We start from the raw sequence: 20880 nt of genomic DNA on the forward strand, positions 1-20880 counted from the left end.
GGACTGACCATAGGAACCTTGAGTACATCCGTTCTGCCAAACGACTTAATGCGCGTCAGGCGCGTTGGGCGCTGTTTTTCGCTCGTTTCGAGTTCGTGATTTCTTATCGTCCGGGCTCTAAGAACACCAAGCCTGATGCTTTGTCTCGTCTCTTCAGTTCTTCAGTAGCCTCCACTGACCCCGAGGGGATTCTCCCTGAGGGGCGTGTTGTCGGGTTGACTGTCTGGGGAATTGAGAGGCAGGTAAAACAAGCGCTCACTCACACTCCGTCGCCGCGCGCTTGTCCTAGGAACCTTCTTTTCGTTCCCGTTCCTACTCGTCTGGCCGTTCTTCAGTGGGCTCACTCTGCCAAGTTAGCCGGCCACCCTGGCGTTCGGGGTACGCTTGCTTCCATTCGCCAGCGTTTTTGGTGGCCCACCCGGGAGCATGACACGCGTCGTTTCGTGGCTGCTTGTTCGGTCTGCGCGCAGACTAAGTCCGGTAACTCTCCTCCTGCCGGCCGTCTCAGGCCGCTTCCTATTCCCTCTCGACCGTGGTCTCACATCGCCTTAGATTTTGTCACCGGACTGCCTTCGTCAGCGGGGAAGACTGTTATTCTTACGGTTGTCGATAGGTTCTCTAAGGCGGCTCATTTCATTCCCCTTGCTAAGCTTCCTTCTGCTAAAGAGACGGCACAAATCATCATCGAGAATGTTTTCAGAATTCATGGCCTTCCGTCAGACGTCGTTTCGGACAGAGGTCCGCAATTCACGTCTCAATTTTGGAGGGAGTTTTGCCGTTTGATTGGGGCTTCCGTCAGTCTCTCTTCCGGCTTTCACCCCCAGTCTAACGGTCAAGCAGAACGGGCCAATCAGACTATTGGTCGCATCTTACGCAGTCTTTCTTTTCGTAACCCTGCGTCTTGGTCAGAACAGCTCCCCTGGGCAGAATACGCCCACAACTCGCTTCCTTCGTCTGCGACCGGGCTATCTCCTTTTCAGAGTAGCCTCGGGTACCAGCCTCCGCTGTTCTCATCTCAGTTCGCCGAGTCCAGCGTCCCCTCCGCTCAGGCTTTTGTCCAACGTTGCGAGCGCACCTGGAAGAGGGTCAGGTCTGCACTTTGCCGTTATAGGACGCAGACTGTGAGGGCTGCTAATAAGCGTAGAACTAAGAGTCCTAGATATTGTCGCGGTCAGAGAGTTTGGCTCTCCACTCAGAACCTTCCCCTTAAGACGGCTTCTCGCAAGTTGACCCCGCGGTTCATTGGTCCGTTCCGTATTTCTCGGGTCATTAATCCTGTCGCAGTTCGACTTCTTCTTCCGCGATACCTTCGTCGCGTCCACCCGGTCTTCCATGTCTCCTGCATCAAGCCCGTCCTTCGCGCCCCCGCTCGTCTTCCCCCCCCCCCCCCCCATCCTTGTCGAGGGCGCACCCATCTACAGGGTCCGTAGAATTTTGGACATGCGTCCTCGGGGCCGTGGTCACCAGTACCTCGTAGATTGGGAGGGGTACGGTCCTGAGGAGAGGAGTTGGGTTCCCTCTCGGGACGTGCTGGACCGTGCGCTGATCGAGGATTTCCTCCGTTGCCGCCAGGTTTCCTCCTCGAGTGCGCCAGGAGGCGCTCGGTGAGTGGGGGGGTACTGTCATGTTGTGTCTTGTCTCTGTCCTTTCCCTTCACCCTGTCTCCCTCTGCTGGTCGTTGTTAGGTTACCTTTTCTCCCCCTCTTTCCCCCAGCTGTGCCTTGTCTCCTCCTAACCACCTCGTCACCCCTTTTCCCACCTGTTCCCTTTTTTCCCTCTGATTAGTCCCCTATATCTCTCTCTGTTTTTGTTCCTGTCCTTGTCGGATTCTTGTTTGTTGTGTTTCATGCCTGAACCAGACTGTCGTCATGTTTGCTGTAACCTTGTCTTGTCCTGTCGGAATCTGCCGGTCCGTCTGAGCCTACCTATGTTTGGTAATTAAAGAAGCTCTGTTTAAGTTAATTCGCTTTTGGGTCCTCATTCACGCACCGTAACAGAAGAATCCGACCATTAATTGGTCTAGTAATTCTATCCTCTCCTGGAACGTCTCTTGTCATGTGAAATGTTTAATGTCTGCTATCCCTCCTGTTTCCTCTGTCTCTTCTTCACAGGAGGAACCTGGTGATTTGACAGGGGTGCCGGAGGAATATCACGATCTGCGCACGGTGTTCAGTCGGTCCAGGGCCACCTCTCTTCCTCCACACCGGTCGTATGATTGTAGTATTGATCTCCTTCCGGGAACCACCCCCCCCCGGGGTAGACTATACTCTCTGTCGGCTCCCGAACGTAAGGCTCTCGAAGATTATTTGTCTGTAGCTCTTGACGCCGGTACCATAGTCCCCTCCTCCTCTCCCGCCGGAGCGGGGTTTTTTTTTGTCAAGAAGAAGGACGGGTCTCTGCGCCCCTGCATAGATTATCGAGGGCTGAATGACATAACAGTGAAGAATCGTTATCCGCTTCCTCTTATGTCTTCAGCCTTCGAGATCCTGCAGGGAGCCAGGTTTTTTACTAAGTTGGACCTTCGTAACGCTTACCATCTCGTGCGCATCAGGGAGGGGGACGAGTGGAAGACGGCGTTTAACACTCCGTTAGGGCACTTTGAATACCGGGTTCTTCCTTTCGGCCTCGCTAACGCTCCAGCTGTCTTTCAGGCATTAGTCAATGATGTCCTGAGAGACATGCTGAACATCTTTGTTTTCGTTTACCTTGACGATATCCTGATTTTTTCACCGTCACTCCAGATTCATGTTCAGCACGTTCGACGTGTCCTCCAGCGCCTTTTAGAGAATTGTCTTTTTGTGAAGGCTGAGAAGTGCACTTTTCATGCCTCCTCCGTCACATTTCTCGGTTCTGTTATTTCCGCTGAAGGCATTAAGATGGATCCCGCTAAGGTCCAAGCTGTCATTGATTGGCCCGTCCCTAAGTCACGCGTCGAGCTGCAGCGCTTTCTCGGCTTCGCGAACTTCTATCGTCGTTTCATCCGTAATTTCGGTCAGGTGGCAGCTCCTCTCACAGCCCTTACTTCTGTCAAGACGTGCTTTAAGTGGTCCGTTTCCGCCCAGGGAGCTTTTGATCTCCTCAAGAATCGTTTTACATCCGCTCCTATCCTTGTTACACCTGACGTCTCTAGACAGTTCGTTGTCGAGGTTGACGCGTCAGAGGTGGGCGTGGGAGCCATTCTTTCTCAGCGCTCCCTCTCTGACGACAAGGTCCACCCATGCGCGTATTTTTCTCATCGCCTGTCGCCGTCGGAACGTAACTATGATGTGGGTAACCGCGAACTGCTCGCCATCCGGTTAGCCCTAGGCGAATGGCGACAGTGGTTGGAGGGGGCGACCGTTCCTTTTGTCGTTTGGACTGACCATAGGAACCTTGAGTACATCCGTTCTGCCAAACGACTTAATGCGCGTCAGGCGCGTTGGGCGCTGTTTTTCGCTCGTTTCGAGTTCGTGATTTCTTATCGTCCGGGCTCTAAGAACACCAAGCCTGATGCTTTGTCTCGTCTCTTCAGTTCTTCAGTAGCCTCCACTGACCCCGAGGGGATTCTCCCTGAGGGGCGTGTTGTCGGGTTGACTGTCTGGGGAATTGAGAGGCAGGTAAAACAAGCGCTCACTCACACTCCGTCGCCGCGCGCTTGTCCTAGGAACCTTCTTTTCGTTCCCGTTCCTACTCGTCTGGCCGTTCTTCAGTGGGCTCACTCTGCCAAGTTAGCCGGCCACCCTGGCGTTCGGGGTACGCTTGCTTCCATTCGCCAGCGTTTTTGGTGGCCCACCCGGGAGCATGACACGCGTCGTTTCGTGGCTGCTTGTTCGGTCTGCGCGCAGACTAAGTCCGGTAACTCTCCTCCTGCCGGCCGTCTCAGGCCGCTTCCTATTCCCTCTCGACCGTGGTCTCACATCGCCTTAGATTTTGTCACCGGACTGCCTTCGTCAGCGGGGAAGACTGTTATTCTTACGGTTGTCGATAGGTTCTCTAAGGCGGCTCATTTCATTCCCCTTGCTAAGCTTCCTTCTGCTAAAGAGACGGCACAAATCATCATCGAGAATGTTTTCAGAATTCATGGCCTTCCGTCAGACGTCGTTTCGGACAGAGGTCCGCAATTCACGTCTCAATTTTGGAGGGAGTTTTGCCGTTTGATTGGGGCTTCCGTCAGTCTCTCTTCCGGCTTTCACCCCCAGTCTAACGGTCAAGCAGAACGGGCCAATCAGACTATTGGTCGCATCTTACGCAGTCTTTCTTTTCGTAACCCTGCGTCTTGGTCAGAACAGCTCCCCTGGGCAGAATACGCCCACAACTCGCTTCCTTCGTCTGCGACCGGGCTATCTCCTTTTCAGAGTAGCCTCGGGTACCAGCCTCCGCTGTTCTCATCTCAGTTCGCCGAGTCCAGCGTCCCCTCCGCTCAGGCTTTTGTCCAACGTTGCGAGCGCACCTGGAAGAGGGTCAGGTCTGCACTTTGCCGTTATAGGACGCAGACTGTGAGGGCTGCTAATAAGCGTAGAACTAAGAGTCCTAGATATTGTCGCGGTCAGAGAGTTTGGCTCTCCACTCAGAACCTTCCCCTTAAGACGGCTTCTCGCAAGTTGACCCCGCGGTTCATTGGTCCGTTCCGTATTTCTCGGGTCATTAATCCTGTCGCAGTTCGACTTCTTCTTCCGCGATACCTTCGTCGCGTCCACCCGGTCTTCCATGTCTCCTGCATCAAGCCCGTCCTTCGCGCCCCCGCTCGTCTTCCCCCCCCCCCCCCCCATCCTTGTCGAGGGCGCACCCATCTACAGGGTCCGTAGAATTTTGGACATGCGTCCTCGGGGCCGTGGTCACCAGTACCTCGTAGATTGGGAGGGGTACGGTCCTGAGGAGAGGAGTTGGGTTCCCTCTCGGGACGTGCTGGACCGTGCGCTGATCGAGGATTTCCTCCGTTGCCGCCAGGTTTCCTCCTCGAGTGCGCCAGGAGGCGCTCGGTGAGTGGGGGGGTACTGTCATGTTGTGTCTTGTCTCTGTCCTTTCCCTTCACCCTGTCTCCCTCTGCTGGTCGTTGTTAGGTTACCTTTTCTCCCCCTCTTTCCCCCAGCTGTGCCTTGTCTCCTCCTAACCACCTCGTCACCCCTTTTCCCACCTGTTCCCTTTTTTCCCTCTGATTAGTCCCCTATATCTCTCTCTGTTTTTGTTCCTGTCCTTGTCGGATTCTTGTTTGTTGTGTTTCATGCCTGAACCAGACTGTCGTCATGTTTGCTGTAACCTTGTCTTGTCCTGTCGGAATCTGCCGGTCCGTCTGAGCCTACCTATGTTTGGTAATTAAAGAAGCTCTGTTTAAGTTAATTCGCTTTTGGGTCCTCATTCACGCACCGTAACACTACCATCTGAGCCACACGGGACCAAAGACTTTTCAGACTGCCGGAAAAATCTAGATTTGAATCGGATATGCAAATAAATGGGATTTGAATCACTTCAAACTGCCAATAGGAACATGGCTATAGTGATCTCAAAATGTTGAATTAGATCTGTGGATGAGAATGATATGTAATGCGTCCCAAAATAGGGCTTTCATATTAAGCAATTGTAAGCGTTGTCTTAATTTAAATCAAGAAGGATAAATCTATGATAAACCATTCTTAGCATATTGCTTAATATGAAAAACAGTTTTGGAACATGTTATCTACAAGTATCACTGAACATTTTGTCATTCCAGCGATGTCTTAAAGGCGTAATCTGCAGTTGGTACATCCATTTTTTGACATTTAAATTAACGTTATGCATTCGGAAAGTATTCAGAACCCTTGACCCTTGAATTATTCAAAAATTGCTAAAATTGTTTTTTCCTCCTCATAAATCTACACACGATACCCCATAATGACAAAGCAAAAACAGGTTTTTAGAAATGTTTGCAAATTTATAATCATAAAAACAGGTGAAAATGCTCTAATTTGGCCCCGGGGAGCCGAATGGCAGCCATATTGGGAAATTGCTGCATATAGTGTAATAGGCTAAATCTACAATACAGTGCATTCAGAAAGTATTCAGACACATTAACTTTTTCAACATTTTGTCACATTACAGCATTGTCCTAAAATTGATTAAATCATGTTTTTCCTCATCAATCTACACCAAATACCCCATAATGCCAAATCGAAAACATGTTTTTAGAAATGTTTTCAAATTTATAATAAAACAAAAACAGAAATACCTTATTTACATACGTTTTCAGACCCTTAGCACTGAGACTCGAAATGGATTATCCTTGAGATGTTTCTACAACTTGATGACAGTCTGCTTGGAGTTTTCCAAAAGGCACCTAAAGGTCTCTCAGACCATGAGAAACAAGATTCTCTGTTCTGGTGAAGCCAAGATTGAACTCTTTGGCCTGAATGCCAAGCGTCCTGTCTGGAGGAAACCTGGCACCATCCCTATGGTGAAGCATGGTGGTGGCAGCATCATGCTGTGGGGATGTTTTTCAGCGGCAGGTACTGGCAGACTAGTCAGGATAGAGGGAAAGATGAATGAAGCAAAGTACAGAGGGATCCTTGGTGAAAATCTGCTCCAGAGCGCTTAGAACCTCAGACTGGGGTGAAGGTTCACCTTCCAACAGGACAACGACCCTAAGCACACAGCCAAGACAACGCAGGAGTGGCTTCAGGACAAGTCTCTGAATGTCCTTGAGTGGCCCAGTCAGAGCCTGGACTTGGACCTGACAGAGCTTAAGAGGATATGCAGAGAAGAATGGGAGAAACTCCCCAAATACAGGTGTGCCAAGCTTGTAGCGTTATACCCAAGAAGACTCAAAGCTGTAATCGCTGCCAAAGGTGCTTCAACAAAGTACTGAATACTTATGTAAATGTAATATTTCCTTTAAAAAATATATATAAATTAGGAGAAAAATTCTGAAAACCTGTTTTTGCTTTGTGATTGTGGGGTATTGTGTGTAGATGGCTGAGGAAAAAATACAATTTAATACATTTTAGAATAAGGCTGTAACCTAACAAAGTATGTAAAAAGTCAAGGGGTCTGAATACTTTCCGAAGGCACTGTATATATTCTGAATCAGGGTAGGATGGAGAAAAATCCATACATTTTTGTTATTGTTGAAATTTAGAATTGTTCATTTTGGGGGTGATTTCAATATTCAATAGGTACTGGACCAAGCAACAACAAAAAAACCCCACAAATTTTTACTGTTGAAATGTCATTTTTTTCAATCATCAATAGTGTGCCATCAAGATGAAAATGATATATTTTGAATCAGGAGAGGATGGAGAAAAATCCATACCTTTTTTTGTTGTTGAAAATTTGGTTTTGATTTATTTTGGGTGGGGGGAGGGATTTCTATCTTCAATAGGTAACCATGTTTGCCATGACTATGAAAATGGTATATTCTTGTTACGTCTGTCGTTAGATGAATTAGACCAAGTTGCGGCGTGGTAGGCGAACATCCTACTTTTATTATTGTATTTGTTAAGCACTTTAAAATGCATCCCTTGTAAGAAATGTGCTCCATATATAAAGTTTGATTTGATTTAACAGTTTTCAACAAATAATTGTAGAGCAAAGGTGCACTAGAAATGTATCATGGAAATGTGGGGTGAGCGTCCCAAATGGCACCCTCATTCCGACATAGCGCACATTGACCCTAGCAATACTTGGTGCACTATGTAGGGAATGGTGGTCAAAAGTAGTGCACTATGGCAGGAATCGGGTGCAATTTGAGACACAACACATCCTCTTTTACTAACAACTTAAATGAGCATGGCCGATAGCCCCATTTCACAGCTGTCAGTACTCCTTCTTGCACACTCACCAAGTCAACACTTTACTGATACATTTCCACATCTGTAGTGCCTTCAGAAAGTATACATACCCCTTGACTTATTCCACATGTTATTGTGGTACAGCCTGAATTACAAGTGTATTAGAAAATATATATCTCACCTACTTGCACAAAATACCCCATAATGACAAAGTGAAAACACGTTTTTAGACATTTTTGCTAATTTACAAAAAAATACAGAAATATCTAATTTACATAACATTATTCAAGCTCTGTTAAATTGGTTGGTGATCATTGCTATACAGCCATTTTCAAGTCTTGCCATAGATTTTGAATCCAGGAACCTACCAATGTCGTCTTGGTAAGCTACCAAAAAAAGACTGAACCAGGTTTTCCTCTTGGATTTTGCATGTGCTTACTGTAGCTCTATTCCGTTTCTTTTTATCCTAAAAGCCGATGACAAGCATACCCATAACCAATTTTCTCTCTAAGCTGCAGTCGTGCGCGGGCACGCAGTAGTCCCGAGACTGCCAAGCAGCTCCCACAGGACTGCCACGCAGAACAAATATTAGTCCACAGAGTGAAGCACGAGATTGAACTGCACTAAACTTTCTAGAGCTATGGTCACCAACCGGTTGATTGTGATTGACTGGTTGATCTCCAAGGCATCCCTAGTCCATTGCCAAACATTTATGTAATAAAAAATCAACAATAAAGACTCTTTTTTTTATTAGTCTCATGCTGTTGGTGGTAGGTGGGTAGAGAACTGTTGCCATTTTTAACCATTTCATGTGTCTAAAGGTACAAACTCTGCCTTCCTGGTGGCCCAGAGAGCAAATCAAGTGCACTAGAAGCCTACTGCTGGCCAATCGGATGGCTCAGATGATTGTGTCTGCAATAATGTAGCAGGCGTAAAGAAAGCTACAGCAAAGTTGATATGTTTGAAACCATGACTAGAGAGAGACTGTCAACTAATACAGTAAAAAGCTTTTGGCTTTATGAGCGAGTTCATGTTTAAGATATTTCTCACTGTCAGCACTTTGTATTCAATACTTTTATAAGCCATAAAATGCGCTTTCTTCCTATTTCCTCTCAGCACTACAACAAGCACTGCAGCAGTAATGAATGAGTAGGAAAATGTATCTATAGTCTTGCATTGTTATTATTAGCAGCTTTGGTCTTTTTTAATATCAAGGAATATTTCACTTTTTCTGTTCATAAGAACAACAACATGAATTTGTGCACGAGGCAGAAATAATGTGGTGCGACTCAAATTTACCCATCAGCTGGAAGACAGTGTCCCTTTTTGGTCAGTGTCAGTGGAGGAAAGAGAGAGCGGATGGATGTTGAGAGGCGGACCCTCAGTCTGCTGCTCTCTCCCTCCGCTGAGACTGACCATCAGATTCAGGCACCGTCAGCCCAGTAAAACACAAATAAAAAGCGAATTATTTAAATGTAGGATTCTATTGCATTGACACGCACCACAGCCTTTACTCTACACAGACCAGTGCGGCGTAAACAATCAGAGCTGCAGTAGGCCTATATGCAAATAGACCATTGCCATATATGGATCTGTACTATTTACTTTGAACTGGACTGTGTTTACAGCATGAGTGGTTGTGAGTAGATGTGCTTTTTTTGAGATCAAAGCGAGAGCTGCATGTAGCCACGTGTGCACATTTTGTAATAATGCATTTTATTTTGTAAAGGTTTCTTGCATCAAACAACACAACAACATTTTCAGTCCCCTCCTTGTCTGAAGGACAAGTGGATAAATGTCAAGCCCTGCATGTTTTTTTTTTTTTAAGTTTCATGGAATGTAGACCTACATTGAACACTGTAGGCTGAATGATAGAACAGCTATTTCCATGTTAAAATGTTATGGATTTTCTCATTTCCTCCATTGTGTTTGATGGTAGGCCATTCTGGTAGGCCTACATTATGATCAAATAGCCACAGTGCCCTACTAGGCCACTGTTAAAATTGTAACTTAAAGCGGGTACAGCCTCAGTGTTCACAACATTCAAGTTGCTCAGCAGACCTGAAATTTGTCAATAACAATTACAGGGAACATTGCTCATCACATAAGGCAGCCCCCACCAAACTTGAAAATATGGAGAGTGGTACTAAGTAATGTGTTGTATTGGATTTGGCCCAAACATAACATTTTGTATTCAGGACAAAAAGCTAATTGCTTTGCCAACAGGATGAATGTACAGGCTTCCTTCTTTTCAGTATTGTGGAGTAATTACAATGTTGTTGATCCATCTTCATTTTTTTCCTATCACAACCATTCAACTCTGTAACTGTTTTAAAGTCACCCTTTGCCTCATGGTGAAATCCCTAAGCTATTTCCTCCCTTTCCTGCAAATTAGTTAGGAAGGACACCTGTATCTTTGTACTGACTTGGTGTATTGATACAGCAGCCAAAGTGTAATTAATAACTTCACCATGCTCAAAGGGATATTCAGTGTCTGCCCTTTTTTCTTTTACCCATCTACCAATAGGTGCCCTTCTTTGCGAGACATTGGAAAAACTCACTGGTCTTTTTGGTTGATTCCGTGTTTGGAATTCACTGTTCAACTGAGGGTACAGATGTACATGTGTATGTGTATGTGTGGGGTACAGAGATGAGATAGTCATTCAAAAATCATGTTAACCACTATTATTGCGCTCAGAGTGAGTCCATGCAACTTATTATGTGACTTGTTAAGCACATTTTTACTCCTGAACTTTTTATTCATTTGTAAAAATGTATAAAAAACATAATTCCACTTTAAAATTATGGAGTATTGTGTGTAGGCCAGTGGCACAAAATCTCAATGTAATACCTTTTAAATTCAGGCTGTAACACAACAAAATGTGTAAAAGGTCAAGGGGTGTGAATACTTTCTGAATGCACTGTACATTCTCTTGAAGGTTTTTATTTGACTATACCGCCACCTGGTGTATGGATAGATTACTGTACTCAGTACATGGACAAACAGGTAAAGAGAAGCTTCATAGGTCTACATTTCCAATAAGAATGTGGTAGTTGGCTTGCTTTGATGATAGTGAATTGCAGCTTGTGCTTTATAATTCATTCTTATTACTCAGGACAATTTTTTAAATACAAATCTTACTACTCGAAACCCATCATCCTCTTGGCTTCAGAAGCATTCTAAACTAAGATAATCCAACCAACCTACTGGGTGCCATGCGTTGGTTGTTTTGGTTGTGTTATCACTCAGTAAGATGGAGGATTGCTATATAGCCTATTCTGGGATGTGTTCATAACTGCCTGAAAGCATCAGATTAAATAATAACATTAAAACACCTAGGAATTACAGTGCATAGTGAAAGTCTACACACACCTTGTACAGTCTTCACATTTTGCTGCCTTAAAATTCAGCAACATTTTCCCCCTAATGATTTACACAGCCTACTTTCATATTGTCAGTGTGAAGAAAAAGGATAGAAAATGTTCCAAATGAATTCAAAATAGAAAACTAGGATGTCTTGATTGCCTATGTCTTCACACCACAGAGTTAATACTTAGTGGAAGCAACTTTGCCAGCCATTACAGCTGTGAATAATTTTGAATAAGATTCTACTAACTTTGCACAATGCTTAGGGCAACATATATCCATGTTGTCCACACACACACATTGATGGACAGCAATTTTCAAGCAGATTTAAGTCAGAACTGAGACTGGACGACTCAGGAACACTAAACACCTTTTGGAAAGCCATTCTGGTGTGTCTTTGGCATTACAATTACCAGGGTTAGGTATTCAGAAGACTGAGGTAGATTTTCCTCTAACTTTTATCTGGGCTTTGCGCCTTTCAAATTTATTTTGATCCGGACAAACTCCCCAGTCCCTGCTGGTGACAAGCATACCCATAACATGATGCTGCCAACACAGTACGTATAAGAGCAGAATGTGTAGATTGGAAGGTTAAAACATCTAATTGATTCCCTTTTTAGATTAAACTTTAGGGCATGAAAAAAAATCAGTGCTTCCTTAAATACATAAGTCATAATAAGTCATCAACATTTAAGAGATATGTGATCATGAGATAAACATGCTATCCAAACATAAATGCATGGGATGTGTGCAGGGCCAGAATACCGAAAGGTAAAAAAATATATAATTATGTTAATAAACTCGCATACAAACATGGTCTCTTTTTTGTTTCCTTGAGTAAGGCAGCTCCAAAATGTAGGTGTTTCAGTCTAACACAGTGCTTTCTGTGATGGTGGGGCAAGCCAACAGAAAATACGGAGTGTTGCGCCGTGATTGGCTCAGTGTTCTGTCACTCATAGAGACACTACGTCACCACAAAGTCTAAGGGTAGACCTCGAAAATTCTAGCCTATTGTGTGCTGCCATAGAGTTACATTAGACATGACCATCCAAGATGGCTCAAGATAAAGTTACGTCAAATCACGCTATATCTACAGTAGCGTTGTTTGGACTGATCATATCAGCATTATACTTTCAAAATCTTAGCTAGCAGTCATCATCATGGATCAAGTCAACAATCTACTGGCAAATCCTTTTTAATCCTTGTCATATGAAGATAAATAATTAAGAGAAATTAGAGATAAAATGTGTCGGCGCTCATCGGCCATTGGACATTACACAACAAGTTGGAAATCGCAAATTCAACAATGAGTGGTTTGGAAGGAATCAGTGGCTAACTGCAAGCATTGCAAAGCAATCATTAGCCTGCTATTCAGTGGAATGGCTGTGGCTGTGTGGTCCCAAGTCTAAGATTAAGGGTATTTTTTCAGAGTTTAAAATGCTAAACGTTCAACATTGGCCATGCTGTCATTGAAGCATGATTTGTGCTGTGCTCAAAACAACTGTTAACCCGAACTGCAAAATCTTTAGTGAGTTCCAGACAACTGTGATCTCGGGAAAAACGAGCTACGACTGGGAAAATACATTTTGAACCCTAACCCTAACCCTTTCATCCAACTCGAAATTGTAAATCAGGAACTCAGACCTCTTTCTAGAGCTATGACCTGAAGATCACTGACGTCATCATGATTCAACTTTTTTTTCTGGAGTTCCCAGTTGTCTTGGACCATAAAGCACCATAAATGCTAGACTTTGATGACAGTTGATGACAACATTTTCCCATGTAGGACCTGTTCAAGTGAGCACAGCACAACAAAGTGAGTCTTGTATGCTGCTGCATAAATTATGTAATATGCCAGGGAGATATGTATACTGTAGCTAAGAAAGTAACAGTAAGTGTATGTTGTGTAGTAAGTTGTTAGTAGCCCATGTGCCTCACCCTAATAATATGGTCCCTTTTCACCTCTAATTTTGCTTTCATTGTCTGCTTGTCTGCTTATATGCCCCCATTATTTATCGGTTCTGACTTGGTGTACAGGGAGAACACTGTAAGAATGGCCCATGTTCTGAATTATCTCGCTGTACATTTAAAAAGTGCTTAACAAATAGTTATATTGACTACGTCCCTCCTAGCTCGCTCATTAATGTCTTAATCGAAATTACGGATAGCCTCTTATCCGCTTGTCGTCCCCTTATGCCATAGTTTGTACATCTCAATTGTCAGTCGAGACCACGTGTTTAAGCAAGTCAGCCATGTCAGCATTTTTCTTTTAAAGGCAGTAAATGAGGCTGAATGAACTGTTTCGCAGCCAGACAAGGCTCCGCTGATAGTCAGGTGTAGCAGTGGTATAGTGCAATTAATATTGTTTAGTGGTGTGTTGTGTAGTGGCTTTGCTGGCATGCATCCCAGAATTTTATTTTGCCCCACCAAGATTTACATGCTAAAATCGCCACTGTGTGACGACCTAATGAGTTGAATATTGGAGATCATTACAGCCAAAATGATTTTCTTTTCATCCCGCTATGTAAAAAAAAAAGCTGATTTAAACTAGTTTTGTTCAGCTAATAAGATGAAAACATTACTTCAAACTAGTTTTGGGTACCTTGTTAACATTTCAGCAATATGAACGTTGCTACGTTTCGGAAATAGCAAAGAAAACGTGTAATCTGTTTGACACATTGTGACTTACAGATCACAAAGTCATTGAATTTCCACTCCGTTCGTATGCAAATCAATTTGATTCATACTCTGGCTTGTCTTGTTGACATGTTTCTTTTTTCTTTTTTAGCTTCCCTCACCTTGTCTATCCTCCATTATGATAGGGAAAACTATCTTGCATAGCTCATTAGCACACCCTTGTGGTTGAATATACTGTATATGTACCTACTGTAGGTCCTAGGAAATACAATGAATAATTTTGAACTTACAAATAGCATCAAGGGATACGTTACAATTTACAACAATGAACAACTTGTGAAACAGATTAAAACTAACCTGGCGATATTTAAGATTTAAATATATACATTTATCTTTTAGTGGTACAGGTGTGTCACTCATTTTCACAGATTTTGTATACACTCACAGACTGAAATACTCCATTTTGATGTGGGAAATAGAGAGGAGATGGATGCTGTGTGGGTGGGTAGTTCTGCCTGTCACTTGTCAACAGACAGCCAGTCTCAAAAGGGGGACTTGAAGAGGGAGACTGCGAAGTCCAGGCACTGCTGCTCTCTTTGTGTGTTTGCACTGCTAGTGTTTTTAGTCCATCTGTGTATCTCACATATGTGCCCAGTATGATACAGCAAGCAAACTTTTTTTAGCAGATAATGACATGACAATAACAGAAATTGTAGATGATGAAAAGTTGGAGGATGGTTGGTAATGGAGAACATCAGGTGGAGCCACGTCTGGGTGTTAGGCAGAACCCCTGGGTCCAGGTGAACAGGAGCAGTTAAAGGGAACAGGGGATGAGACAGACGTTAAAACAAGCAATCACACATGTTCCAGGTAGATCAGGTATGTCAAAATATAGTTATTTCTTTAATTTAAATTAAATGTTCGATTAGACATGCAATAATGTTAATGGTAGACATAGAAAATAAATGATTTTTTACATCAGAGGAGTTGAGGGCAGTAAGGAATGGGAGGAGCTCTCCAGAGATGAAGAGAGGAGGGAATGGGATGAGTGGGCAGATTTGTTCACTCAGATGTCACTAGATGCATAATTTCATCTGGAGGGAGAGGAGAGAAAGAGTTAAAGGATGAGGAGAGGGGGAAGAGGCAGCATCAAGAAACAGGAGGTGCAGGGGCTAATTCTTCCTGTCACTTGTCCTCGACAGGTAGCCAGTCTCAGAAGGGGGGCTTGAAGTTCAAGCTGGTTGTTGTCTTGTCCAGTCACCCCAGTCTCAGAATATGGCAGAACCCCAGGAGATCAAAAGCAGAATAAAGGGAAGAGGAGGAGGCAGGGGTGGCGGGATGAAAAAGCAAACAAAGGTTATGTAATTTTCAATAACGGGCCTGGTTTAGTTGAAAGCTCTCTCACCACGTCAAGGTATAGGCCAAGATACATTTTTATATATGCACACACGCACACCAACAGTCAAAAGTTTGGACACACCTACTCCTTCAAGGGTTTCTTTATTTTTACTATTTTTGACATTATAAAATAATAAATGAAGACAACAAAACTTTGAAACAACACATGGAATCATGTAGTAACCAAAAAGTGTTAAACAAATACATATTTTAGATTCTTCAAAGTAGCCACCCTTTTCCTTGATGACAGCTTTGCACACTTTTGGCATTCTCTCAACCAGCTTAATGAGGTAGTCACCTGGAATGCATTTAAATTAACAGGTGTTCCTTGTTAAAAGTTAAAGAAATTCCACAAATTACTTCTTAATGCTTTTGAGCCAAACAGTTGTGTGTCCAGCTTTCAGTGGTCGACCGTCCGACTGGAGGTTGTTTGTTTCCACAAGGTAACCCTAGGAAGACATAAAGAGAAACATAGCAGTGTTAGGAAAATCTAAAACTAGCTTCAGATTATTTTGTGTGCAAATGCAAATAGTTATGAGATTTTAATATTCACCTTAACGGATGGTGACCCCCAGCTAGGAGCGAAAGAGCAGCAAGATTTCCCAAGTCTTGCCTACCTTTTGTCCTTCTTCCAAACCAAGTAATTCGCCCGGATGTCGAAGCACTTCTTGATCCTCCTCCGGTAGCTCTCCTTCTGATTCTCCTGTACCAGTCTCACTATGTTTGATAACAGAAATAAAACATATTTTATATTATTACAAAGCTATCTCTTACATACAGTGGGGAGAACAAGTATTTGATAACCTGCAAAATCGTCAGTGTATCGTGCATGTCATGCAATAAAATGCTAATTCATTAATTTAAAAAAAAAATCATACAATGTGATTTTCTGGATTTTTGTTTTAGATTCCGTCTCTCACAGTTGAAGTGTACCTATGATAAAAATTACAGACCTCTACATGCTTTGTAAGTAGGAAAACCTGCGAAATCGGCAGTGTATCAAATACTTGTTCTCCCCACTGTATCTCTTAGAGGGCCAAAAAATAAATTAACAGACAATAATTTTTTACAGGTCAAAAACCTCCACGTCCTTCTTAGTCCGTACCTGAAGGTGGTCCTCGAAGGCGTTCTGATCTGGTTTGACAACTTCCATCACATCAGGTGGAGTTTCAGTGATCTGAAATTATTTTATACAAAAATAGCAAGACAAACACATTAAGTCATTCACAAATTTGTGCACAAAAGTTGAGAAATAAGTGTTTTGTGTGAATTGAAAAATGTCTAGGATCTTTTATTTTAGCTCATGAAACATGGGACCAACACTTTCCATTTATATTGCTTTTATATTTTTGTTCAGTATAGTTGGTGTATAGCATATAATATCCTTACCTTGTTCCAGAGTTTATGAACTCGATCACTCAAGATGACCTCAGGAGCATCGTGGGTGTTGAAGATGTCAATCGTCGCCTTGGAGGTGGCCTCGCCAGTCTTGTCCTTGATAGGTATTATAGAACATGCAAATCAATTTTGCTTCCAAGCACCCTATTTAATGTGTTACAGAAAGGAATTTAGAGTTAAGCACGTTCTCTTTCTTTACTGACGTTAACGGGTATTGGTGAAGTAATCAGTCGCCGTCAGACACCTGTGGTTGCCATTCCTGGATTTCATTAAGGGTCCGATCAGGTTCACCCCTAACATTTAAAGTGTTAGAGAGAAAATGACTTTGTTCTTACCCGTATCTGTGTCATACAGTATGCGTATTTTCATGTATGTAATTACACTGACACACCCACACATTATATAATATTGAACTCTGCTGTGGTCAAATAAAGCAACCATTACTAAAACAACTTATCAGTGCAAAACTTTCATTGTGACACACTTACCGATCATATGATATGGTGAAAAAACTTGATGGCTTCAACTCCGACACCACAGTCTTCCCCCTCTCAAACCTCTGGCAGGCTAGACAGGTTGAAACATTGTGTTCTCTCTGATATGACATTAATTGAAAGTCTACTCATTTCAGATATAATAGAATGTGATAGATAAACAAAAGGTTATTTCACTTGGCCAGCTGTCCACATCCTTGACAATCCCACGCCAGAAGAAGCGTAGGTTGATTTTGGCAATCATGCACTTCACTCCGAAATGGCCAGCATGCATCTTGGTCAGCACAGCCTCCTTCTCCTCCTTAGTGAAAATCACCCTACTGTGTGGTTGGCCATCCTTCCACCGTAGGTACTGTACATGTGCTGCAACTTGGTCTCAGAGTATTTTGTATTTTGTATGTATTCTGTATGTAAATCAGAGACAGTCCATTTAGTATGATATGTTATGTTTCATATGGTATGTATTCATTTGTGGATGTCCATCACTCATTTTGTATGATATGTTACGAATTACAATTCGTATTATATGTTACAAATCTGCAAAATGTACAATATGTGACCCAATTCAAGAAGCTAGGTGTGTGTTGCACGTCACTATTTCACAGGACAGGACAAATATTTGTATCAAAATGCGTCTTTTGGCAGAAATGCCTTCTGGAACATGTGAACTTTAATTTGCCTTAATAACAAACGTGTATGCCATCTGTAAATATGAATAGAAGCATGAGTATAACAGAACTTATGTAGTAAGCAAAACCCCTAGGACAAACCATTGTGATTTTTTTTTTTGAGGTCACTCTCTTTTCCTACCGCTTCCACTGGATGCCACCAGTCTTGAGAAATTGATTGAGGTTTTTCCTTTGTGTAATGAAGAAGTAGCCCTGTTCAGAACGAGGGTCACTTGTAGTGTACTGTTAGATAGAGGCGCGTGACCAGAAAGCTAGCTACAGTTTGTTTTCCTCCGGTATTAAACACAGATCATCCCATCTTCAATTTGATCAATTATTTAAGTTAAAAAATACCTAAAGACATGCCACAAGAGGTCTCTTCACAGTCCCCAAGTCCAGGACAGACTATTTGATTTTAAAAAACAGATTAAAAAACAGTGGGGACTGTGAAGCAACACAAACATTGGCACACACACACAGACATACACCCTATACATACACATGGGTTTAGTACTGTAGATATGTGGTAGTGGTAGAGTTGGGGCACACAGTGTGTTGTGAAATCTATGAATGTATTGTAATGTTTTCAAAATAGCATAAACTGCCTTAATTTTGCTGGACATCAGGATGAGTAGCTGCTGCTCTGGCAGCAGCTAATGGGGAGCCATAATTAATACAAATACCCCTGGTTTATAGTGCTTCAAACAGTATTTGCCTATTGGGCCGCATCAATAGTAGGCTGCGTTGGCCACTCACCGCACCCCACCAGAATTGCCTTGCAACCCAAGTGAAGTGGAAACAAGTGGGGTCATCATTTTTGTGACACTGAGGTCACACAATATTTGCCACACAAACACTAGTTTTACCAGTTAATAACCAGATAACAGACAAGTAGGGTATTAGAAAAGGGGATACTTCTTTGTTGTTGTTGTTATCAGAGAGCATAGCAAATAGCAAATATTTTAAGAATGTTTTTTTGGGGGAAAAGGTACGTGACCTTGATTGTTTCATCTTGGCTGGGTCTTAAAGTTCCAAATGCAGCCGATTTTGTCTCAATGTCAAATAATTTCTATATAACAATTAAGTACCTTACTGTGATTGTTTTCAATTAAAATTGTCAAAAAGAAACAAAAATTCCTTCTTAGCAAAGAGCAATTTCTCAAGCAATACTTTTGCTAGGACTGTCTGGGAGTGGTCTGAGTGAAGAGGGGAAAACAGAAAACTAGCTGTTATAGGCAGAGGGGTTTGGAGCTCTTTCTTATTGGTCTATTCACTCATTTACCGCCTGGTGATGTCACCAGGCAGGCTAAAACTCCATCCCACCAAAACAGGCTGAAATTTCATGCAGCATTTTCAAATAGCTCCTACATTAAAGCACATTATCCAAATATTCAGGATTTCACAGTATTATTCCAACCTCATCGTGTGGAAATATATATAAAACACAGGAAAATTACATTGTTGACTGTACTGGGCCTTTAAATGTCTTTCATCAGTTTGTATGAATTGTTTCAGACACAAACATGCTGTTGAATACGTTTGAATAACTTTTTTTGTGTGGACAATATTTTTTACAGTGATTTCAAATGTAGTATTATAAAATCGCAAATATGTTACATTATTTATTCATACTGCATTACATATGTTTCCAGTATGCATAACCTCTAGATCTGGACAAATGACTTATTCTTGTTTTACTATGGCATGACGCAATAGTGCCCAAATGAGGGTCAGTTTGTCTGGCACTAACATAGCCTACTGTATTTGCTTGTACTATAAATCAAATGTCCTAACGAGAAAATACATCTGATCAACATCAAACTTTGGTTAATAATTGATTGAGCTGTCAACAAATGTGAATTCAGCTTGAAATAGACCAAACATTGAAACCCTTTCCGTGATTATAGTGACTGTTATGTATGGGTTATGAATGTTTTATGAAGTCCTTATGTAGCTACCCTCCAAAATAAAGTGTTACCCTGTATATAATATTCAGTATATTATTATTATTATTATATTGTATTACATATGAATACAAATAAGTATAATTATAATACGTATAGTTGATATTAGTGACTCATTAATTCCTCCCACAGTTACATCATGGCCACTGGCAGTTTGTACATGCCAGAGTCAGCAGGGTACAGGAGTCTGGGCATTGACGATTACAGCTTTTACAGTAGCTTGTTGGATGAGGAGCTGCTACAGCTGGCTGTGGAGAGGAGCTTGGCTGATGTCCAGAGAACTGGGGGCCTGATGAGATCCTCCACATCAGCTGTATCTGGCAGGACTCCACTCTCCCCCAAACCATCTGGGCATTCCCTAACAATGTGCCCCCTCTTGCCAACCCCGGCCCTCCTAATTCACACAGGTGAGCCTGCATGAAATTTCAACTGCAGGTAAATTGATTACTTTTCTATAACCTTTTAGAAACATAACATTTCAAACATTCTTGTGGTTAAGGTAATTGTGCAGTTACTTCTGATAAGTAGTAACAATAACAAATACAGTAATATTCCATATTCGAATCTGTGTTTAATGGAAACTTTCCTGGTTGAGCAAGGGTTAAAAATTTACAGAAAAATACTTAAGATAAATATAATAATTCATTAAATAGGTATTACTAAAAACATATCTCAGAGGGCCTATGAGATCAAACATATTCTTAGTTATGAAGTGACATGTATTTGGCATACGTAAACTAATATCAGTTGACCATATTTATTGCTTACAAATGGAAAGCTTGCCCTAGATTGCCAGTGCATATTTGCAGCATTTATTTATTTACTTGCTGGCATGGAAACATGGACCACTATGTACACCGCATGAGATTTTCCCTTGGCATGCTGTACAGAAGGCCATACCCCCTGTGACAACTGCTATTACACAGTCCATGTTTAAGGGCTGAGTCCAAGTGGCATCAGTCCAAGTGGGTGGCCCTGGCTCTGAATATCACATGCCAGTAAGGGGAAAACTAAATATTTCATTAGACTAGGTCAGATTCCCACTGTAGGTCAAACACAATTCAGAGATTCATGCTCAGCAAAAATATTTGAAGCAACAGTGGTGGCGAAGTTTTACAGATTAAATGAGGCGAAGTTTTACAGATTAAATAGTTTATGATATGTTAATGTTTGAGGAGGAGAGGGGCCAATAAAGCGCAAGTATTGCTAAAGTAC

General features: G+C 42.5%; 1 long non-coding RNA gene across 1 annotated transcript; it reads right to left on the minus strand.

Annotated features, from left to right (window-relative positions):
• Positions 1 to 15227: 15227 nt before the first annotated feature.
• On the minus strand, positions 15228 to 17326 carry LOC149981486 (uncharacterized). Its single transcript, XR_016497716.1, has 2 exons — positions 15759 to 17326; positions 15228 to 15590 (listed from the first exon to the last, which is right to left on the minus strand). It is a non-coding gene; the product is annotated as an uncharacterized LOC149981486 (long non-coding RNA).
• Positions 17327 to 20880: the final 3554 nt, after the last annotated feature.

The sequence above is a fragment of the Oncorhynchus mykiss genome, chromosome 8, assembly GCF_057628025.1.
Source record: "Oncorhynchus mykiss isolate SJ-2025 chromosome 8, ASM5762802v1, whole genome shotgun sequence".
In the NCBI taxonomy this organism is placed as follows: domain Eukaryota; kingdom Metazoa; phylum Chordata; class Actinopteri; order Salmoniformes; family Salmonidae; genus Oncorhynchus; species Oncorhynchus mykiss.